The following is an 11,623-nucleotide window of genomic DNA, read 5'->3' on the forward strand; positions in this document are numbered from 1 at the left end:
GAAAAAGTACAGAAAATCTAATACAGAGGAGCTGGTAAAGAATCCACCTGCAGTGCAGGAGACCTGGGTTCGATCCCTGGGTTGGGAAAATCCCCCGGAGAAGGGAACGGCTACCCACTCCAGTATTCTGGCCTGGAGAATTCCTTGGACTGTAGAATCCATGGGGTTGCAAAGAGTTGGACATAACTGAAGACTTTCACTTCACTTCACTTCAAAAAAAAAGCAAAAACAAAGCAAACAAAAGAAACTAGATAAAATGAAAAGAAAATCTTTTTAATGCATGACTGACCTTGACCGGAGTATGAGTCGTCTCTAGGAGAAAACAGGAGTAAGCAAGTGTGAGAGTCATATTTGTGCCAGTGTCATATACAGATTCCTAGTGACCCAGCATCTGTGTTTTCATGGATCATGGAGGTAAGGAAAAGTAAAAGTTACTCAGTCATGTCTGACTCTTTGCGACCCCATAGACGGTGATGAATTCTCCAAACCAGAACACTGGAGTAGGTTTGCCATGCCCTCCTCGATGGAATCTTTGCAACCCAGGGATCGAACCCAGGTCTCCCACATTACAAGTGGATTCTTTACCATCTGAGCCACCAGGGAAACCCAAGAAAACTGGAGTGGGTAGCCTATCCCTTCTCCAGAGGATTCTTCACTACCCAGGAATCAAACCGGGGCCTCCTGCATTGCAGGTAGATTCTTTACCATCTGAGCTACAGAGAAGCCCATCCTGGGCCTAAAGAGAGCAGAAAATAAAGTCAGAGGGCGAGGCTGAGCCTCTCCAGTACCCAAGCCACTAATAGCCTCAGTGGACAGGGAGCAAACTGAAAACAAAAACTGGGAGAGTGGGAGTGGGGATGCAGGCCTATCTTCACTTGGATCAGAGAAGAGTGAAAAATAACACAAAACTGTCTCTCCCGAGAATTCTCTATCCCATGACTCCACTTATACGCGTTTACCTTGGGACATACTCTCCTTATCTGTATGAACCAAATACTCCAAGATGAAAATTTAGAGTGTTTCTGGATTGGCAGGACAGAGAGACAGATGGGAAAAGCAAACCCAAACTTCCTCTTGAAGGATATGATCAAACTCAGGCCTCAAATATTTCCCACAAAGTTTCAACATGACTCACAATTTTTTAAAAAAGCCTCTGACTACTCGAAGAAACAAATCCCTACAAGCAGAAACAACCAGCTAGAGGATCATACCCGTAAAGATCAGAAATACGTTTTTTTTTTTTAAATAAAAAAAAACTTTTTGGCTGCGCTGTCTCCGTAGCTGCACATGGGCTTTCTCTAGTTGCGATGAGCAGGGTCTACTCTCCGTTGTAGTGCCTGGGCCTCTCATTGCAGCGGTTTCTCTTGTTGCAGGACATGGACTCTAGACACTTGGGCTTCAGTAGTTGCAGCCCCCCAGCCTCTGGGGCTTGGGCTCAGCAGCCGGGATACACAGGATTTAGTGGGATGTGGGTGGGGTCCTGTGCCATGTGGGATCTTTCCAGACCAGGGATTCAACCTGTGTCCCCAGCATTGCAAGTTGGATTCTTAACCACTGGACCACCAGGAAAGTCCTGAGATACTGCTATTTTGAACTATAAACTATAGTTTAATTATGTTTAATATGTTGAAATAAATTAGAAGGAATTAAAAGTACAACCAAGAAAAAGCAAATAGCAATGACTGGAAGTCTAAGCAAGTAACAAAAGAGTCTAAAAATCCTGGATATTTTCCCTTGTTTAATTTCACTAGAGAAATTTAGGAACCCTTGAATGCCAGAAAAACCAACAGCAGGGTAACTGGAAGGATTGGTATATGCAGCATGATTCTTGGCTGTATTCACCATATAGAAATTCACTGTGCTAAAAGTTGGTCAGGGGATGTAGCTCAGTGGTAGAGTACATGCTTTGCATGTATGAGGCCCTGGGTTCAATACCCGGCATCTCCAAATTTTGGGCTTCCCATGTGGCTTAGTGGTAAAGAATCTGCTTACTACTGCAAAAGATGGCACAAGATGCAGGTTTGATCTCTTGGCTCAGGAAGATCCTCTGGAGTAGGAAATAGCAACCCATTCCAGTATTCTTGTCTGGAAAATTCCATCGGCAGAGGAGCCTGGAAGGCTACAGCCCATGGGGTCACAAAGAGTTGGACATGACTGAGTATACGCATGCACACACACATACACATGCCTGCAAGTTACAGAGATTGGTGAAGGTTTTAATTTAGAATTTCTGACCTTAGTTAAATTTCTCAGAACTTTTTTTGATAAAATATATGTAACATAGTATTTACCATTTTAATCATCTTTAAGTGTAAAACTCATTGGATTCTCATTGCTTTTTAACTCTTCTCTTTGTTCTTGATGTTTTGTTGTTCAGTTGCTAAGTCATAACCATCTCTTTGAGACTCCATGGACTGCAGCACACGAGGCTTCCCTGTCCTCCACTATCTCCTGGAGTCTGCTCAAACTCATGTCCATTGAGTCAGTGATGCTATCTAACCATCTCATCCTTTGCCTCCACCTTCTCCTGTTGCCTTCAGTCTTTCCCAGCGTCAGGGTCTTTTCTAATGAGTCAGCCCTGTGCATCAAGAGGCCAAAGTATTGGAGGTTTACCTTCAGCATCAGCCCTTCTAATGAATATTCAGGGTTGATTTCTTTAGGATTGACTGATTTGATCTCCTTGCAGTCCAAGGGACTCTCAAGACTCTTCTGCAGCACCACAGTTCAAAAGCATCCATTCTTTGGTGCTTAGCCTTCTTTATGGTCCAACTCCTACATCCATGCATGACTACTGGAAAAACCATAGTTTTCACTAGACAGACCTTTGTTGGCAAAGTAATGTCTTTGCTTTTTAATATGCTGTCTAGGTTGGTCATAGCTTTTCTTTCAAAGAGGAAGCATCTTTTAATTTCATGACTGCAGTCACTATAAGCAGTGATTTTGGAACGCAAAAAATAAAATCTGTCACTGTTTCCATTGTTTCCCAGGTATTTGCCTTGATGGGACCTGATGCCATGACCTTAGTTTTTTGAATGTTGAGTTTTAAGCTAATTTTTTCACTCTCCTCTTCCACTTTCATCAAGAAACTCTTTAGTTCCTCTTCACTTTCTGCCATAAGGGTGATGTCATCTGCTTATTTGAGGTTATCGACATTTCTCTTGGCAATCTTGATTCTAGCTTGGGCTTCATCCAGCCCGGCATTTCCCATGATGTACTCTGCATATAAGTTAAATATGCAAGTTGACAAAATACAGCCTTGATGTACTCCTTTCACAATTTAGAACCAGTCTCTTTTTCCATGTCTGGTTCTAACTGTTGCTTCCTGACCTGCATACAGATTTCTCAGGAGTCAGGCAAGATGGTCTGGTATTCCCATCCCTTTAAGAATGTTCCACAGTTTATTGTGATCCACACAGTCAAAGGCTTTAGCATAGTCAATGAAGCAGACATTTTTCTGGAATTATCTTGCTTTTTCTATGATCCAACAGATGCTGGCAATTTGATATCCAGTTCCTCTGCCTTTTCTAAATCCAGCTTGAACATCTGGAAGTTCACGGTTCATGTACTGTTGAAGCCTGGCTTGGAGAATTTGGGGCATTACTTTGCTAGCGTGTGAGATGAGTGCAATTGTGTGGTACTTTGAACATTCTTTGGCATTGTCTTTCTTTGGGATTGGAATGAAAACACCTTTTCCAGCCCTGTGGCCATTGCTGAGTTTTGTAAATGTGCTGGCATATTGAGTGCAGCACTTTCACAGCATTATCTTTTAGGATTTGAAATAGCTCAACTGGAATTCCATCACCTCCCCTAGCTTTGTTCATAGTGATGCTTCCTAAGGCCCACCTGACTTCACATTCCAGGATGTCTGACTCTAGGTGAGTGATGATCACACCATCGTGGTTATGTGGGTCATTAAGATCTTTTTTGTATTGTTCTTCTGTGTATTCTTGGCATCTCTTCTTAATATCTTCTGCTTCTGTTAGGTCCATACCATTTCTGTCTTTTATTATGTCCATCTTCACATGAAATGTTCCCTTGGAATCTCTAATTTTCTTGAAGAACTCTCTAGTCTTTCCTTGTCCATTGATTTCCTCTATTTCTTTGCACTGATCGCTGAGGAAGGCTTTCTTATCTCTCTTTGCTATTCTTTGGAACTCTACATTCAGATCCTTATATCTTTCCTTTTCTCCTTTGCCTTTCGCTTCTCTTCTTTTCACAGCTATTTGTAAGGCCTCCTCAGACAGCCATTTTGCTTTTTTGCATTTCTTTTCCATGGGGATGGTCTTGGTCCCTGTCTACTGCACAATGTCATGAACCTCCGTCCAGAGTTCATCAGGCACTCTATCTATCAGATCTAGTCCCTTAAATCTATTTCTTACTTCCACTGTATAATCATAAGGGATTTGATTTAGGTCATATCTGAATGGTCTAGTGGTTTTCCCTACTTCTTTCTATTTAAGTCTGAATTTGGCAATAAGGAGTTCATGATCTGAGCCACAGTCAGCTCCTGGTCTTATTTTTGCTGACTGTATAGAGCTTCTCCATCTTTGGCTGCAAAGAATATAATCAATCTGATTTCGGTGTTGACCATCTGGTGATGTCCATGTGTAGAGTCTTCTCTTGTTTTGTTGGAAGAGGGTGTTTGCTATGACCAGTGCGTTCTCTTGGCAAAAGTCTATTAGCCTTTGCCCTGCTTCATTCTGTGTCCCAAGGCCAAATTTGCCTGTTACTCCAGGTGTTTCTTGACTTCCTACTTTTGCATTCCAGTCCCCTATAATGAAAAGGACATCTTTTTTGGGTGTTAGTTCTAAAAGGTCTTGTAGGTCTTCATAGAACCGTTCAACTTCGGCTTCTTCAGCATTACTGGTTGGGGCATAGGCTTAGATTACTGTAATATTGAATGGTTTACCTTGGAAACAAACAGAGGTCATTCTGTCATTTTTTATTGCATCCAAGTACTGCATTTCGGACTCTTTTGTTGACCATGATGGCTACTCCATTTCTTCTAAGGGATTCCTGCCCACAGTAGTAGATTTAACGGTCATCTGAGTTAAATTCACCCATTCCAGTCCATTTTAGTTCATCGATTCCTAAAATGTCAATGTTCACTCTTACCATCTCCTGTTTAACCACTTCCAATTTGCCTTGATCCATGGACCTAACATTCCAGGTTCCTATGCAATATTGCTCTTTACAGCTTTGGACCTTGCTTCTATCACCAGTCACATCCACAACTGGGTGTTGTTTTTGCTTTGACTGCATCCCTTCATTCTTTCTGGAGTTATTTCTCCACTGATCTCCAGTAGCATATTGGGCACCTACCGACCTGGGGAGTTCATTCAGTATCCTATCATTTAGCCTTTTCATACTGTCCATGGGGTTCTCAAAGCAAAAATACTGAAGTGGTTTGCCATTCCTTTCTCCAGTGGACCACATTCTGTCAGACCTCTCCACCATGACCCGCCCGTCTTGGGTGGCCCCACACGGCATGGCTTAGTTTCACTGAGTTAGACAAGGCTTATCTAACTCAATACAGATATATAGATGTATCCAAAGAACCCTAAATAATACAAGTAATAGCATAGATGGATCTATGCTATCACTTGGCCATACTTCAGTAATGAAAAGTGTGTTCCTTCAAATCTTGCTGGCAAAAACCCTACCTAAGTGGTAGGATATTTCTTCTTTCTTTGTATCCATCAAGATTCTTTTTCTTTCCAGCCACTTGGGATGTGGGATCTTAGTTCCCTGACCAGGGATGGAACCTTTGCCCCCACAGTGGAAGCACAGAGTCTTAACCACTAGACTACCAAGGAAGTACCTCCGTCGAGATTCTTAATTTCAAGCAACAAAAACTAGTTCTGGATGTTTTAGGCAGAAAGAAATTTATTAAAAGATATTAAGTTGCTCACAGAATCAGTGGGAGAACTGAAGAGAAGACTCACACTCCGGGTCACACAACAAGAAACAGCTAAAGTCAAGTTACAGAATTGGTCTGGTGACAAGGACACTAGTGCCATGGCTGCAGAATGCTGGACATGAAGCCTGTGTTGATGATTCAACCAGCACTGAGTATTGGACTGACCACTACCCCTGCAGTCACTGCTTTTCCAGCAAGTGATCTTCCTGAAACCAGTCTTTCTAGCTATCTTTGAGGCTGGTGTGCCAAACTGGCAGAGCCTGGTTCATGTACTGATGTTCTGGCTGCAAGGGATGTCAGAAAGAAAGTTCCTAGCACTTTAGCTTTTATAGAGGATGATAAGCCCTATAGGTTAGATTCATAACCTGAGGGAATTTCACAAATGCAGGACAAGGGGCCCCAACGCACTTAACATTCAAGAGCAGCCCTGCTTGGGACATCAGGTCAAGACTGGACCAGTATACTTCACAGAGCCTACTGCAAACAAGACTACAAATTGTAGTGATCTACAAAAGAGAAGACTCTACACATGGACATCACCAGATGGTCAGCACCGAAATCAGATTGATTATATTCTTTGCAGCCAAAGATGGAGAAGCTGTATACAGTTAGCAAAAACAAGACCAGGAGCTGACTGTGGCTCAGATCATGAATTCCTTATTGCCAAATTCAGACTTAAATTGAAGAAAGTAGGGGAAACCACTAGACCATTCAGATATGACCTCAATCAAATCCCTTATGATTATACAGTGGAAGTGAGAAATAGATTTAAGGGTCTAGATCTGATAGATAGAGTGCCTGATGAACTCTGGACGGAGGTTCGGGACATTGTACAGGAGACAGGGACCAAGACCATCACCATGGAAAAGAAATGCAAAAAAGCAAAATGGCTGTCTGAGGAGGCCTTACAAATAGCTGTGAAAAGAAGAGAAGCGAAAAGCAAAGGAGAAAAGGAAAGATATAAGCATCTGGATGCAGAGTTTCAAAGAATAGCAAGGAGAGATAAGAAAGCCTTCCTCAGTGATCAATGCAAAGAAATAGAGGAAAACAACAGAATAGGAAAAACAAGAGATCTCTTCAAGAAAATTAGAGATTCCAAGAGAACATTTCATGCAAAGATGGGCTCGATAAAGGACAGAAATGGTATGGACCTAACAGAAGCAGAAGATATTAAGAAGAGGTGGCAAGAATACACAGAAGAACTGTACAAAAAAGATCTTCACGACCAAGATAGTCACGATAACGTGATCACTCACCTAGAGCCACACATCTTGGAATGTGAAGTCAAGTGGGCCTTAGAAAGCATCACTACAAACAAAGCTAGTGGAGGTGATGGAATTCCAGTTGAGCTATTTCAAATCTTGAAAGATGATGCTGTGAAAGTGCTGCACTCAATATGCCAGCAAATTTGGAAAACTCAGCAGTGGCCACAGGACTGGAAAAGGTCAGTCTTCATTCCAATCCCAAAGAAAGGCAATGCCAAAGAATGCTCAAACTATTGCACAATTGCACTCATCTCACACGCTAGTAAAGTCATGCTCAAAATTCTCCAAGCCAGGCTTCAGCGATATGTGAACTGTGAACTTCCAGATGTTCAAGCAGGTTTTAGAAAAGGCAGAGGCACCAGAGATCAAATTGCCAACATCTGCTGGATCATAGAGAAAGCAAGAGAGTTCCAGAAAAACATCTATTTCTGCTTCATTGACTATGCCAAAGCCTTTGACTGTGTCGATCACAATAAACTGTGGAACATTCTGAAAGAGATGGGAATCCCAGACCACCTGACCTGCCTCTTGAGAAACCTGTATGCAGGTCAGGAAGCAACAGTCAAAACTGTACATGGAACAACAGACTGGTTCCAAATAGGGAAAGGAGTACATCAAGGCTGTATATTGTCACCTTGCTTATTTAACTTATATGCAGAGTACATCATGAGGAACGCTGGGCTGGAAGAAGCACAAGCTGGAATCAAGATTGCTGGGAGAAATATCAATAACCTCAGATATGCAGATGACACTACCCTTGTGCCAGAAAGTGAAGAGGAACTAAAAGCCTCTTGATGAAAGTGAAAGAGGAGAGTGAAAAGGTTGGCTTGAGGCTCAACATTCAGAAAACAAAGATCATGGCATCTGGTCCCATCACTTCATGGGAAATAGATGGAAAAACAGTGGAAACAGTGTCAGACTTTATTTTTGGGGGCTCCAAAATCACTGCAGATGCTGACTGCTGCCATGAAATTAAAAGACACTTACTCCTTGGAAGGAAAGTTATGACCAACCTTGATAGTATATTAAAAAGCAGAGACATTACTTTGCCAACCAAGGTCTGTCTAGTCAAGGCTATGTTTTTTCCCGTGGTCATGTATGGATGTGAGAGTTGGACTGTGAAGAAAGCTGATCGCCGAAGAATTGATGCTTTTGAACTGTGGTGCTGGAGAAGACTCTTGAGAGTCCCTTATACTGCAAGGAGATCCAACCAGTCCATTCTAAAGGAGATCAATCCTGGGTGTTCATTGGAAGGACTGATGCTAAAGCTGAAACTGCAATACTTTGGCCACCTCATGTGATGAGTAGACTCACTGGAAAAGACTCTGATTCTGGGTAAGGTTGGGGGCGGGAGGAGAAGGGGACGACAGAGAATGAGATGGCTGGATGGCATCACCGACTCGATGGACATGAATTTGAGTGTACTCCAGGAGTTGGTGATGGACAGGGAGGCCTGGTGTGCTGTGATTCATGGGGTCGCAAAGAGTCGGACACGACTGAGCGACTGAACTGAACTGAACACTTAAGGCTGGGCTTCCCAGGTGGCACTAGGGGCAAAGAACCTGCCCTCCAATGCAGGAGACATGAGAGACAGGAGTTCGATCCCTGGGTGGGTAAGATCCACTGGAGGAGAACACGGCAACCCTTCTCCAGTACTCTTGCTTGGAGTATCCCATGGACAGAGGAGCCGGGCGGGCTACAGTCCAGAGGGTCACAAAGAATTGGACACACCTGAAGCAACTTAGCACGTGTGCATGCTTACTTGGAGCTGGTTATTGAATGAGGATTGATTCAAGTCAGGCACAACTTTCACCAAGAAAACTATTATCTCTGCCACATTAGAGAAGTGGGGAAACAGGAAGTTGACATAACTATTGGTTCTAAGAACACAACACCTTAGCCAAGATCTAGGGAAGGGGAAACCACAGCCAGAGCGATGACTTCCTAAATCATCACATGTTGCTTCACTTCTCCGTCACTTAACTCAGTTCCAGATTCAACAAAACCTTCTTACACACGTAGTGGGGAATTTAAAACACATCCAGGTACAAGAAGGTCTAGGAAATGCAGTCAGATTTCTAGGCTTTGCAGTATAGGGAGGCAGGACAAGAGGGAATTGGCGATAGCTGTCTATCCTACCTGCTGAGATACTACTCATTCTACCTTTATTCAGTCTCTGAATGCTATTTTTGTAAAAAAAAAAAAATCAATTTTACAAAAAGATGCTCAATATTGCTAGTTAATGCTGCTGCTGCTAAGTCACTTCAGTCGTGTCCGACTCTGTGTGACCCCATAGACGGCCTCCTACCAGGCTCCCCGGTCCCTGGATTTCTCCAGGCAAGAACACTGGAGTGGGTTGCCATTTCCTTCTCCAATGCGTGAAAGTGAAAAGTGAAAGTAAAGTCGCTCAGTCGTGTCCGACTCTTAGCGACCTCATGGACTGCAGCCTACCAGGCTCCTCCGTCCATGGGATTTTCCAGGCAAGAGTACTGCAGTGGGGTGCCATTGCCTTCTCCGATTGCTAATTAATAGAGAAATGCAAATCCAAATTACAATGAGGAATCATCTCACACCAGGATGGCCATCATAAACAAGTCTACAAGTAACAAATGCTGGAGGGGTGTGGAGAAAAACACCTACACTGTTGGTGGGGATGTAAATTGGTGCAACCATTGTGGATAACAGTATGGATGTTCCTTATAAAAACTAAAAATAGTGTTACTGTATGACCCAGCAATCCCACTCCTGGGCATATACCCAGACAAAGCTACATATAATTTGAAAAGATACAAGCACCTTAATGTTCACAGTAGCACTACTTACAATAGCCAAGTCATAGAAGCAACCTGAATGTCATCAGCAGATGAGTGGATGAAGAAGATGTGGTGTACATATATATATATACAACACATATACATGTAATGGACTACTATTCAGCCATAAAAAAGAACACAGTAATGCCATTTGCAGCAACATGGACACAACTGATATTATCATACTAAGTGAAATAAGCCACACAGAGAAAGCCTAATATCATCTGATATCCCTTCCATACGGAATCTAAGAGAAATTAAACAAGTGAACTTATTATAAAAGAGAAACAGAATCACAGACATAGAAAACCGATTTATCATTACAAAGGGAATAGGTAGTGGTGAGGGAGGGACATAAATAAGGAGTTTGAGATTAACATATGCATATTACTGTCTATAAAATAAGTAGAAAATAAGGACCTACTGTACAGCACAGGGAACTATATTCAGTATCTTGTTATTAAGAATGTATAATGGAAAAGAATCTGAAAAAGAATATATATATATATTTATATATACCTTGCTGTACATCTGAAACTAACACATTGTAAATTAACTGTACTTCAATTTTAAAAAATTATTCTAACAGGCAATACATTCCCAAGAAAAAGTAATCAAAAAGGCAAAATGGTTGTCTGAGGAGGCCTTACAAATAGCTGAGAAAAGAACAGAAGCTAAAGGCAAAGGAAAAAAGGAAAGATGTACCCATGTTCCAAAGACTAGCAAGGAGAGATAAGAAAGTCCTCCTCAGCGATCAATGCAAAGAAATAGAGAAAATCAATAGAATGGGAAAGTCTAGAGTTCTCTTCAAGAAAATTAGAGACACCAAGAGAACATTTCATGCGAAGACGGGCTCAATAAAGGACAGAAATTGTATGGACCTAACAGAAGCAGATGATATTAAGAAGAGGTGGCAAGAATCCACAGAAGAACTATACAAAAAAGATCTTCAGGACCCAGATAACCACGATGGTGTGATCACTCACCTAGAGTCAGACATCCTGGAATGCGAAGTCAAGTGGGCCTTAGGAAGCATCACTACGAACAGAGCTAATGGAGGTGATGGATTTCCAGTTGAGCTATTTCAAATCCTAAAAGATGATACTGTGAAAGTGCTACACTCAATATGCCAGCACATTTGGAAAATTCAGCAGTGGCCCCAGGACTGGAAAAGGTCAGTTTCCATTCTAATCCCAAAGAAAGACAATGCCAAAGAAGATTCAAACTATTGCACAATTTCACTCATCTCACACGCTAGCAAATTAATGCTCAAAATTCTCCAAGCCAGGCTTCTACAGTGTGTGAACCATGAACTTCCAGATGTTGAAGCTGGATTTAGAAAAGGCAGAAGGAACCAGAGATTAAATTGTCAACATCTGCTGGATCATCGAAAGGCTGGAGAGTTCCAGAAAAACATCTACTTGTGCTTTATTGACTATGCTAAAGCCTTTGACTGTGTGGATCCAAATTGGAAAAGGAATACATCTAGGCTGTATATTGTCACCCTGCTTATTTAACTTATATGCAGAGTACATCATGCAAAATGCTGGACTGGATGAAGCACAAGTGGGAATCAAGATTGCTAGGAGAAATACCAGTAACCTAAGATACGCAGATGACACCAC

At 42.1% G+C, this 11,623-nt stretch overlaps 1 non-coding gene across 1 annotated transcript; it reads left to right on the forward strand.

The window, feature by feature from the left end:
* Window positions 1-1,875: 1,875 nt before the first annotated feature.
* Window positions 1,876-1,947, forward strand: TRNAA-UGC (transfer RNA alanine (anticodon UGC)). The gene has a single exon. It is a non-coding gene; the product is annotated as a tRNA-Ala (tRNA).
* The last annotated feature ends 9,676 nt before the right edge of the window (window positions 1,948-11,623 follow it).

Source organism: Moschus berezovskii, chromosome 4 (assembly GCF_049115385.1).
Source record: "Moschus berezovskii isolate FMDL1 chromosome 4, NW_MosBer_1.0, whole genome shotgun sequence".
Taxonomy (NCBI): Eukaryota; Metazoa; Chordata; class Mammalia; order Artiodactyla; family Moschidae; genus Moschus; species Moschus berezovskii.